Raw genomic sequence first — 12647 nt, 5'->3', positions numbered from 1 at the left:
CTTGAAATTTTAGGTGCACAGAACCTAAACAGTAACTATGGCAACGCAAGCCACTCCAATAAGACTAACACAGATTATTTCCAGCACAATAGCTTGGCTTGTGCTCAGAAAGCAGAGGTAATGTTGGCTGAAAGTAATTCCTGAATTGGGCAGTGGGGGGCGGGGGGGGGGGGGGAGGTGGAATGCAGGGCGGGATAAAATCCTCTGGCAGTGGAACAAGAACTAGGTTTCCGGTTTCAGGCCTCTAGGATTCAGTGGCAAGATAAATTAACTACTGGATTAATATCTTGCCACTCCACAGTAATGAACTGGCAGTCTCTTCATCTGCTTCGGTTTCTTCACTTACAACCACAAAGTCATTCAAACCCCAGGACTCCTAAGAACAGTAAAAAAGAACACGTGCTATGAAAATTACAGAATTGGGCAGTTTGAACAGACATTAGAGATCACCTGGACTGGGAGCCTCTGGAAGACAGGAGAACAAGCTACATGTTTTACACAGAGCTGAGGACCTGATCCAAGGTGGGTGAAGCTCTCTCTAACCTCATTTGTTTTACGCAGAGAGAAACTGAGACCCAGGAAAATGAGGAAATTTGGTCTTGCTCACTCAGAATCAGGAGACAAAAGGGACTTCCTGGTTAAGACCAGGACAGAGTGAAGTTTGCATCATGGCTATTAAATTCCAGGCAAGTCACTTAACTTCTCTAAACCTGGGTTTCCTTAAGATCAACAATATTTACAGTGATAAAAATAAGAATTAAGCCTACTGTTTAAAGATGTTGTAGGAATAAATGAAGCATTTCACGCAGACTCATGTAGTATATTTAGCTTACAGTTTCTGAATGTGTGCTCAGTTGCCCAGTTGTGTCTGACTCTTTGCAATACCATGGACTGTAGCCTGCCAGGCTCCTCTGTCCATGAAATTCCCCAGGCAAGCAAACTGGAGTGGGTTGCTATATTCGACTTCAGGGGACCTTCCCAACCCAGGGATCAAACCCAAGTCTCTGGTGCCTCCTGCACTGGCAGGTGAATTCTTTACCACTGCGCCACCTGGGAAGCCCATGTAGCATAAAATTCAGGCACCAAAAATAACTATTACCTTTAATGGCAAAGCCAGAACTAGACCCGTTTCTCCCTAGAAGACTCGTGCATAATGCAGGAGGAAATTCAACTTCGTCTTAACCTACAGGACCACCTCTTTCCATGCCCTGTCTTAACCCATTCACATTCAACAATCTTTCTTTAAGTCCGTGGCTCTCAAACATTTCGGTGTCAGGATCCTTTTCCACACTTAAGAACTATTGAAGATTCCCAAAGAATTTTTGTTTATATGGGTTTTCAAAACTATATGTTAGTCTATTTTAAAATAATAATAATAACCTCATTACACTTGAACATTAATACATATTTTCATGAAATATTACTATTTTCTAAAACAAAAAAAAGTTTAGTGAGAAAAGTGGCATTGTGTTACATTTATGTGAATTTCTTTAATGTCTGGCTTGATAGCAGCTGGGTTCTCATATCGGCTTTTGCATTCAATCTGTTATAATAGGTTGTTTGGGTTGAAGTATATGAAGAAAGTATGGTCTCACAGAGTTGGAATAGGAATATTTAATAGACTTCAGAAAATTGTGAATTTTCTTCTTTGATAATCAACTACATCAAAACTCTGCAAGTGTCAATTTCTTAAAGATTAGTTGTATGTACTATTTAAAACTGTATCAGTGAACTCTGTTATATTAAAATCTATCAGCTATCCTTTTTTACCTATGCGTGATTTTTCGACATCATGCATTGGTCATTCGGAAAATACTGGCCCACTGAGTTATGCAGACCTTCCAAATGTTGTCACATTTCACTATACAAGATCACATTCATTAACATCACTGCCAATCTCAAGAGATGAGTCTTGAAGTGTTAGGAAGCTGTCAAGTTCATAGTGGCAGATATTCTAATTTTCACTTGAAAGCTTGAATTTGATCTTTGGTAACAAATACTGTCAGTGTTTACTTTGACAGGCTCATTTCAATTATTTTTTGAGAAATTCTCTACTACATATCTAAACTGAAGTAACTACAGTTTTTTGTTAAAAGATAATTTTTTTTAAAAAAAAGATCAATCATAACTCTCATACAGATATAAAACAACCACATTAGAGATTTTCTTTAAGTCCTAATGAGGGAGCCAGGCAGATGTTTGAACCTGTTCAAAGGAGAAAGCCAAAGAAGCACAAATCGGTAATGAACAGAAGAATGCTGAAATGAATGAGCACATGGCACAGAATAGAGGGGGATGGGGTATCCTTCCACCAGACACAAGGCATTTGCATTTCTATAGAAAAGAATTATTTTGCATTGCTATCAGTTATCTACAACTTACAGAGTTGTAAAATAGCTCCATAGAATCCTAAGCAGCAAAGCATGTGGTATAGACAACACACAGTTTTCCTTTGAAGCACTAACCTTCCCCGCAGTCCTCTGTCACTCATTCTTTTGAGTAAAAAAAAAAAAAAGGTGTTTTGTGAAAAAAGCAGCTTGTTCAACTCACAGCTTAACAGTTGCAGGAGTGCTCTTCCTAAGACAATCATGCCACTTTGGCACGCAACACAAGTAATACTAAGAAAGACTGGTGTCACTACCGTGATTGCTCCTAAGGTGCCGACAGCTTCAGTCACCAGCGTTTTTGCACCATTGGGCCTTCCCTAACGGCTCAGACAGTAAAGAATCCACCTGCAATATAGAAGACCAGAGTTCGATCCTTGGATCAGGGAAGATCCCCTGGAGAAGGGAACAGCTACCCACTCCAGTATTCCTGCCTAGAGAATTCCATAGACAGAGGGGCCTGATGGGTTACCATCCACGGAGTGACAGAGTTGGGCACAACCAAGCGACTAACACTTTCAACTCACTGAAACGGCAAATGATAGATTAATATTAATCGAAGAACAGTTTAGATCTTGAAGATCCCCTGACAGGCTCATGAGAGTCGGTGAATGTTCCAGAATCACTGCCCTAAACTATGTTGTTGATCACGGTAATGGCCTAAAGAAGAATGAGCAAAAAGAAGCAGAGAGACGGATACCTGCAAACTGAAAAATCAGACCTCACATGGGTCACTGCTTGAGGAGAGGAAAGTAATCAATGAGAATCTGGGAATAGTGGCATGGAGTTGGGGGAATAGAGGATGTAAACAATGATAAAACCCACCAAAAGTTGGGGAACTTTGTTGTTACTGTGTACCGGCAACTCCAAACAATGCCATTGATGAAATACTCCTCTCCACACAGGCGGACCATTCGCACTGCCCTCCTCTTGTTCATCACTAACCAGAAGTATAGCCCTGAGTGAGATACAGGAGTCCACTCACATTAGAGCTGCAGACTGTATAGGGGAGAGATGGCAACCATCCTGTTCCTACTCTTCTAGTAACTGACAAAGAAATCTGGCAAGCACAGATACTTGTCAAAATCCAAATCGATCAGTATTGTGATCCTCCTCTCCCTCAAAATATAAGTATTATAACACTTCAACTTTAGTCACATTCTCCCCAAATTTTGAACATTATACTTCAGTTTTCTCTTGTTTTTTTTTAACCATATAAGACCTTCTTTTTGTCTTATAGAGGTGAATTTTTTCTGTTCATGCTCATATATAATATTGTGTTTGCACTTCACTTCTTCTTGCGTCTCAGACCAGCCTTCTGCCTAAAGTATATTCTTGAGAATTTCCTTTGGTGAGAGTCTGCTGGCAATGACTTCTCATAGATTTTGTCTGCAAATCCTCCTTTAAAAATATTTTTTGCTGCATATATAATCCTAGGTTAAGTTATTTTTCTCTCAGCATATTTCAATGACAGAGATATTTCAATGATGTCTTTCATTGCTGTTGAGAGGACAACTGTTGGGATAATTACTATTCTTTAAAGATAATCTTTCTGATTGCTTTAAGATCTTCTCTTTGTTTTGGTGTTCTGCAGTTTCATGTATGCTGTTTGCAGGTGTGGATTTCTTTCATCTTACGTGAGATTCGCGAGGTTTCCCGAAAGTGTAAATGGGTGTCTTTCACCAGTACTGAAAAATTCTCAACTATCACCTGTCCAGATATTGTCTCTGCAACATTCTTTCTCTCCCCTTCTTCTGGAACACCTATACGTGTATAAAATTATTTCATTTTACCTTCCAGATCACTCAACCTCTCTTTCATGTTTCCCATCCTTTTGTCTCTCTGTGCTACATTCTGGACACATTTTTTAGAACTCTCCCCTAAGTTACTGATTTTCTCCTCAGTTGTGTCTAGTTAACTGTTGAATCCATAATTTTTTATTTCCAGAAATTCTCTTTTAAATATACTTTGTCAGTTTTACAGTCTGATTTTTATTTATAATTGTATTTCTTATTTCTTTAAACATATTAAAATACTTCTTTTATATGTGATAATTCACTATCTACAGTCTTTATGGGTCTGATTCTGCTATCTGATGTTTCTGTTGTCTGAGTACTCATATTACCTCACTTTCTTAGGTATTTTTATCATTTTTGAGCATGAGTTAAAATTTCTTTAAAACTTTATCATGAAGAGTTCCTTAATTCCTTGAGGGTTAGGGAAGACAAGTTCTTCTAAGAGAATGTACATTTGGTTCCGCTAGGCACCTCGAGGACACTACCAATGTAAGTCACTTTGGTTGTGTGAATTCATGTTATAGATCCTCATAAGAGTTGACTTGTGATCACAAATTTTCAGGGAAGATATTTTTTTGACCCTCTACCCAGCCCCAATGTTTAAGACAAGCAACTACTTTTATTCTTCAGGTGACCGGTTTATTCCTAAATTACCCATGCACTAAACTGCCTATGCACTAAACCGGCCTATGGACATTTGAAGTCCTCACTTTATAGAAGTGATCCTCTTAGACTCCTATCTTAGGAATATTCTGGGCTTCACCTTCTGTTTCCCCGTGAAAAACCAAAGTTCAAAAATTAAGTCAGTTCAGGACTTCTCTGGTGGCACAGTGGATAGGAATCTGCCTGCTAATACATGGGACATGGGTTTGATACCTGGTGCAGAAAGATCCCGCATGCTGCAAAGCAACTAAGCCTGCACTCTACAGCCTGTGAGTCACAACTAGCGAGCCCATGAGCCGAAACTACAAAAGTTCATGCACCTGGAGTCTATGCTTTGCAACAAGAGAAGCCACCACAATGACAGACCCATGCACTGCAAGGAAGAGTAGCCCCTGCTCAGCTCAACTAGATAAAGCCCACTTCCAGTGCAGTTCAGTTCAGTTCAGTCGCTTAGTCGTGTCTGACTCTTTGCGACCCCATGGACTGCAGCATGCCAGGCCTCCCTGTCCATCACCATCTCCCAGAGCTTACTCAAACTCATGTCCATTGAGTCGGTGATGCCATCCAACCATCTCATCCTCTGTTGTCCCCTTCTCCTCCTGCCTTCAATCTTTCCCAGCATCAGGGTCTTTTCCAATAAGTTAGTTCTTTGCATCAGGTGGCCAAAGTATTGGAGTTTCAGCTTCAGCATTGTTCCTTCCAATGAATATTCAAGACTGATTTCCCTTAAGATTGCTGGTTGGATCTTCTTGCAGTCCAAGGGACCAAGAGTCTTCTCCAACACCACCACAGGTCAAAAGCATCAATTCTTTGGTGCTCAACCTACTTTGTAGTCCAACTCTCACAACCATACATGACTACTGGAAAAATCATAGCTTTGACTAGATGGACTTTTGTTGGTAAAGTAATGTCTCTGCTTTCTAATATGCTGTCTTGGTTGGTCATAGCTTTTCTTCCAAGGAGCAAGCATCTTTTAATTTCATGGCTGCAGTCACCATCTACAGCGATTTTGGAGCCCCAAAAATAAAGTCTCTCACTGTTTTCATTGTTTCCCCATTTATTTGCCATGAAGTGATGGGACCAGATGCCATGATCTCCATTTTCTGAATGCTGAGTTTTAAGCCAGCTTTTTCACTCTCTTCTTCCACTTTCATTAAGAGGCTCTTCAGTTCTTCTTCACTTTCTGCCATAAGGGTGGTGTCATCTGCATATCTGAGGTTATTGATATTTCTCCTGGCAATCTTGATTCCAGCTTGTGCTTCATCCAGCTCAGCATTTACCAAAAATTAAAATAGGGAGAATGGCATTGAAACATGTATACTATCATGTAAGAAACGAAATGCCAGTCTGTGTCCAATACAGGATACGGGATGCTTGGGGCTGGTGCATGGGGATGATCCAGAGAGATGATATGGGGTGGGAGGTGGGAGGGGGATTCAGGATTGGGAGCTTGTATACACCCATGGTGGATTCATGTCAGTGCATGGCAAAACCAATACAGTATTGTAAAGTAAAGTAAAGTAAAAATAAAATTTAAAAAATTAAAAATTAAAAAAATTTTTTAAAAACGAAAAATAAACAGTAAAAAAATAATTTAAAAAAAAAAATCAGCCGGTTCAACAAATATTCTTGAGGCAAAAGCGACCTTTTGGGCTCTCCTTACTTTATTTGCTTAGTTTTTGGTCTTTCAGGATTCTCTAACAACTTGCTGACTCATCAGGAACACATTTTTAATGGCTTTTTATGTCATTGAGCACATTTAGTTGTTTTCAGCAGGAGGATCAGTTAAGAAAAGCCATTCCACTATACTGCAAGAAATGAAAGCCCCCATAAAAGCATGTGGTGCATTAATGATGATTTATCTGATGCAGTTTGGTTGCGTGGAATAGGAGTGAGGGCCAGGAGCAAGGTTGCAGCTGGAGATAGACTTGAAAAGCTCATCAGGAACTAGCCAATGAAGGGCCTTGACTAACATTCTATAACTGAAATTTATCTAGCAGGTAATAGAGGTTCTTCCAACTTTGGACTACAATATCCATAAAGCTTTTCACATACTAACATCTAAGGCTTCTATTATTTTTTAATATTTATTTTTATTTTTTATTTGGCTGTGTCAGGCCAGGCCTTAATTGTGGCACACAGGATCTTTAGTTGCAGCATGCAAATTCTTAGTTGTGATATGTGGTGGTTCTCAAAACGTGGCCAAGTTCCACCTGCAACAGAATCCTCTAGTTCACTTATCAAAACTTGCCCTCCCCTATACCAAACCTACTGAATCAGTATCTCCAGAGAATGAAGGTGGGGAAGAGACTACTAAGGGATAAGAAAATCACTTTTAATGAGATAAAACTGAGGGAGAGCATATCTCTTGCTATACAGATGAATGTTACTTTATTAAACCTTTGTTTAGGTATTAAAAAGTGTGTGTGCATGTGTGTGTACCTGTGTGTGCACACACACTGGAACAAGCTGTAAAATGTGTTTTATGTGTTGAAGTCAAAGAAGTTAGAGAATCATCATCTTAGAGGAGGTCTTTTATACTGCTTTTCATCAGGCTTTACCTGTAATTAAAATGTTGTGAGAAAAGGAATGCAGTATAATTTCTCCGTGAATAACCCTACCCATAGCATGCTGGGACACATTCATGTTTGTACATAAATCAATTAACTTGGGCACTTCTTGAATCAAAATGAAGTGATTAAAAAGCATCTCTATGAATCTGGTATGGGTAGAAACACGATGTTAATTGTCACCTATTCAAGAACTGTTTTCTTCTTTTCCTCAAGAGATTACAAAGCCTGTGTTACAGCTCTCATCATCTCAGCAACCCTATACTTCGGGAAATGAAGTATCACAAAATCCTGGCACAACTGACTCAAAGAACTAAGTGGGTCCTTTTGCCGAGCAATACTAAGTATTGCTCCCACAAGTAGTCATAGCTTGTTGCCTGAATGCCTTTTGCTATTTGGATACTTTTTCATTACACTTGTGCTTGCTTCAATCTGTGGCTTATTCTTTCAAAAAAAACAAATAAACAAGAACAAATACAAAGTCATCCATTCAAACATCACCAACACAAATACACATACAAACTGTTGTCTTAAATATACTTTGCAATGTCATTCACCACAAGCCTTTAGTATGTTTTCCACTTCCCATACCTCTAGTACTTTTTTCTTTAATTTCAATCACATTTTACATAAAGAAGTTTTCAAAGGGAATACTTTATACTTCTTTTGCAAAAGGAAAACAAGCACTTGCCAAAAGGGAAGATAAACATAAAAATAAATGTGAGGGAAGGAAAACCAAGTTATTAGAGTCATTAGAATTATCTAAAGGCCAAGTTATCAGAGTCAAGTTAGATTCCATTACTTGCCAGTCCTCTGAACCTGAATGCAGTTTATTTTCTCTGTTTAAAAATAAAAGCAACTTCATGAAGCCATGAAAATAATTAATTATTTTTTAAAAGACCTCTAAGGACCAGACATTTTTTTCCCCTGATGCTATCAAATGACATGAGCAATGGGAAAAGGAAATAACTTTCTTGATAGTGGTTCACTTTGTTTCAAGGCTGAACAGGTATTTTTAGAACTGTCTCCCATTTCGTTAGTATTTCAGACTTTAGGAAAGGATGGTATAGACTTGGTTCTCAAGGTGCAGTGTGCATTGCTATCACCTAAGGGCCATTAGAACGCAGATGGCTGGGCCTCATTCCCAGTTTCCGATTCAGCAGATAAGGCCCAAGAATTTGTATTTTTCACAAGTTTCCAGGTGGTGCTGATGCTGTGGGTGCAGACCACACCTTGGGAAATACGAATCCTGCACATCTTTCACAGTCCTGTTTAACAGGGTCCCTCCTTCTCTGCAGTCTTTGTCCTAATCACTTCCTGTCCATCTTCCTTATTCCCAGTCTTTTCACCCAATTTACTGCCCTCCCTTCATAAATCCCAAGCTTTGAAATACTTTTTGTCTATCGACCAACACACACTTATCAAGTAATAATTCATTTTCTCATGTTTCATTAACCAAAGACAAGGGTAACCGCCAATCAGAGCTCCCAGTCAGCATGGAGTAACTGGTGTTTTTATACTGGCTTGCTATAATTCTAGCCCAGAAAAAAGAAACCTGATGTTTTAGTTTAAATAGCCTGTGCATCTAATCTCTGATATATATGAGCGTTTTTTGGTCCATCTTTGTGAAGTACTGAAAATAGCTCACAGACACCCCCTCCTTCTTCCCCCAATACCCCCATGAGGCTGGGAAGCTCAAGTTGGGACCACCTGGTATCTATCACTCATCTGGTAAATAATCACTGATTGTCTTCTATCATTTGTCCTATTGTTATCCCTTAACAGCATGAAGGGACTGCATCTGGCCCTTCTTTGTTACTTGCACAGTACCTTGCTTAGGGCTTTAGAATATTAGCAACTGCCCCTCAAAAAATGAAAAAAAAACTGTTTATTTAATGTTTGACTATACTACAAAAATATCAGGGGAGAGCAACATAATGAAAGAATATTTGTAGTAAAACAGACAGTATAGAAGACAAACTCAAAAGTTACCCTTCGGGGAAGGAAAATGAGTCAACAAAACAATTAATTTCCAGGGTTGGTAAAGAGACCTGAAAATAACTGCTTTCCTGATTAAGTTCACTAGGATATGATTCCATTGGATTGCTCTGCCTGGGGCCTCCTGGAAGGCTGTTAGGAGGAAATGCTGGAAATGAATCTGATTTAATCACAAGCAGGCAAACTAGGGATTTGGAGTGATGGTAAGGTCTTAATGAATCAGACATAATTATGCCTTCCTCAAGAGTATGTGACTCTTCCTTTTTCCAAAACTCCACTTAAAACTCTTATCCTCTTAGACACCATCCCAGGTGATGAACACTACCATCCCACCCTGACCTGATTCTGATCACATTTCTTTCTGAACTCCCTTAGCAATATGGACTCCCTGCATGTTACATTGAAACCACTAATGAAGCTTTTTCATGTGTGTGGGGGGCGTGGGGTGGGTAGGTGGGTGAGTGTGTGTGTGTGTGTGTGTGTGTGTATGTATGCGAAGAAAGTGCCCTTCTTCCCTACAAAAAATAGCCCCCACACATCTGTGACAAAGACCTAAAGCTTGCCTGTGATAATTTCTTTATTGGATGACCTTATTTATGCCAAGCATCTTCTTTCAAAATGCCAGCTACAGTAAGCTGTTATCCATCATTAATCTGTTTGTGCCCCTTCCTTCCCTTGCTGATGATGCTCAAATAGTACTCTAGCACTGCTTTGGATAGTTCCACCAAGGGAATTGCAAGGAAATCTTTTGACTACTGACAACTCCAGAAAGATGCAAAAAGCAAGGTTTTAAGTTGTTGTTTTACATATCCCAAAGACTTATTCAGCTCAGTTCAGTTCAGTCGCTCAGTTGTGTCCAACTCTTTGCGACCCATGAATCGCAGCGCACCAGGCCTCCCTGTCCATCACCAACTCCCAGAGTTCACTCAAACACGTCCATCAAGTTAGTGATGCCATCCAGCCATCTCATCCTCTGTCGTCCCCTTTTCCTCCTGCCTCCAGTCCCTCCCAGCATCAAAGTCTTTTCCAATGAGTCAACTCTTCGCATGAGGTGGCCAAAGTACTGGAGTTTCAGCTTTAGCATCATTTCTTCCAATGAAAACCCAGGACTGATCTCCTTTAGAATGGACTGGTAAAGACTTATTAGATATAGCTAATTAAACAGCTTATCAAAGTAAAAATCTGGGTGCTATGTGATGGTCTACCCCCTCATTCATGCTTGATTGAATAATATGGTTCAAATCCAAGGAGCTCCTCCTCTAATGAAGTTCCTGCTTTCGTCTGTTGCTACAGCAACTTAGGGCCATAGTCCAAGATGACAGCAAATGTATCAGCAAATCCATTTTCTCCCTGCTTTAATGACCTCAGAGCCAAAACTGTATTTGATAGTATAGAAGTTTAGAAGAAGTATTGTGCCTATAATTTTTTTTCCTTTTCCAATATGGAAATCAATCATATTTATATTCCTGAGCACAGTGCCATCCATATAATAGGCATTGAAAAAAAACTTGATGGAAATTAGTTATACATGATGAAATGACTACACAGATGTACTATCTCTTTTTCCTGAGACCCCACCAAAAATGACAGTGAAAGAATTTAAAAGGAATATATTCTCATAAGTGAAGAAAATGGGAAATTACACCACTGTAAGCAAGTGTTTTCCACTCTTTTTTTTCAGCATTTTAAAAGATTGTGGTAAAGTATGTACAACACAAATCTTACTATTTTATCCATATTTAAGTATACAGTTCAGTGGTATTAAGTACATTTACATTATTGGGCCCCATCCCAAAGTAAAACCCTGGAGCCATTAACAATGCTCCCACTAAACCAAGGCAAAACCCTATTCCCCCTCCCTCCACTCATGGTAACCACTAGTCTTTTTTTGTCTCTACATATTTGACCACCGTAGGTACCTCATATAAGTCGAATCAGATAATATCTGTCCTGGTGTGACTGGCTTATTTCACTTAACATAATGTCTTTAAGCTTATCTATGTTATATTAATAGCATGTGTCAGAATTTCATTCCTTTCCCCCTCTACTAAATCAGACATATTTCATTTTTAGTTTTATTGAGGAATAATTGATAGAATTTTTTTCCAGGCTGAATGGATATTACCACCCTTTATTTATCCATTCATCCATCAAAAGGCATATCGGCAATTTCTACCTTCTGGCTATTGCGAATAATGCAGCCATGACCATCGGTGTGCAAACAATTATTCAAGTCCCTGCTTTCAAAACTTTTGTGTATATACCCAGAAGTGGGAATGCTGAATCAAATGGTAATTCTATGCTTAAATTTTTGAGGAAACATAGTTTTCCACAGCAGCTATACCATTTCACATTCGCACCAACAAGGTGCAAGAGTTCCAGTTTCTCCACATCCACCTCAGCACTGTTGTTTTTTTGTTTGAGGGACTTTTTATGATGTCAGCCTAATGGGTATGAAGGGGCATCTCATCATGGTTTGTTTTTTTTACTTTATTTTACTATACAATACTGTATTGGTTTTGCTATACATCAACATGAATCCACCACGGGTGTACACGTGTTCCCAATCCTGAACTCTCCTTCCACCTCCCTCCCCATACCATCTCTCTGGGTCATCCCAGTGCAGCAGCCCCAAGCATCCTGTATCCTGCATTGAACCTAGACTGGTGATTTGTTTCTTATATGATATTATACATGTTTTAATGCCATTCACATTACGGATTTGATTTGCATTTCCCTGATGGTTGGTGACATGGAGAAGCTTTTTATGTGCTAATTAGCACCTTTTCTGTTCCTTTTTTAAAACATAGAAACCAGATGGAGGAATAGTAATGTAGCAGAGCAAAGGAAGGCGAGCGTGGAAGCGGGGTTACAGGTGAGAAGCAAACTGATAGCCTCACAAAACCTTTGAAAGATTCAGGCCATGATAAATGGGTGGACCAAGGTAAGGATCAGAGCTGAAGACACCCTCTGCCCTTGAAGCCAAGCAGTTTCTCTTTACCTAGGCAGGAGAATGGAACCCTGATCCCTGGCAAATCCGAAGTGGGGAGGCCCTAGATTCCAGTACAGCTGGCACAGGAGCCAGCAGGCGTGAAATAAGGTCTGGAAATGGGGAAACTGAGCAAGAGTGCATCCTGAGCAGTGGGGTCCCCAGCCCTCTTCCTCAACTCTGCTCCCCAAACGTAGGCAACACGTGTTACCCCTAGACAGTATATGAGAGGATTCTTCTCCTAAGA

General features: G+C 39.6%; 1 long non-coding RNA gene across 1 annotated transcript in view; it reads left to right on the top strand.

The window, feature by feature from the left end:
* The first annotated feature begins 224 nt into the window (after nucleotides 1-224).
* The window catches only part of LOC105603417 (uncharacterized), a 30056-nt gene continuing 17633 nt past the window's right edge, over nucleotides 225-12647 (top strand). Inside the window, exons 1-2 of the long non-coding RNA XR_001022532.4 lie at nucleotides 225-522; nucleotides 12222-12286. This is a non-coding gene — a long non-coding RNA (uncharacterized LOC105603417). The remainder of the gene's footprint in view (nucleotides 523-12221; nucleotides 12287-12647) is intronic.

This window comes from Ovis aries, chromosome 19 (genome assembly GCF_016772045.2).
Source record: "Ovis aries strain OAR_USU_Benz2616 breed Rambouillet chromosome 19, ARS-UI_Ramb_v3.0, whole genome shotgun sequence".
Lineage (NCBI taxonomy): Eukaryota > Metazoa > Chordata > Mammalia > Artiodactyla > Bovidae > Ovis > Ovis aries.
Note: the sequence above shows the minus strand (reverse complement) of the source record. Positions and strands in the feature narration are given on the sequence as shown.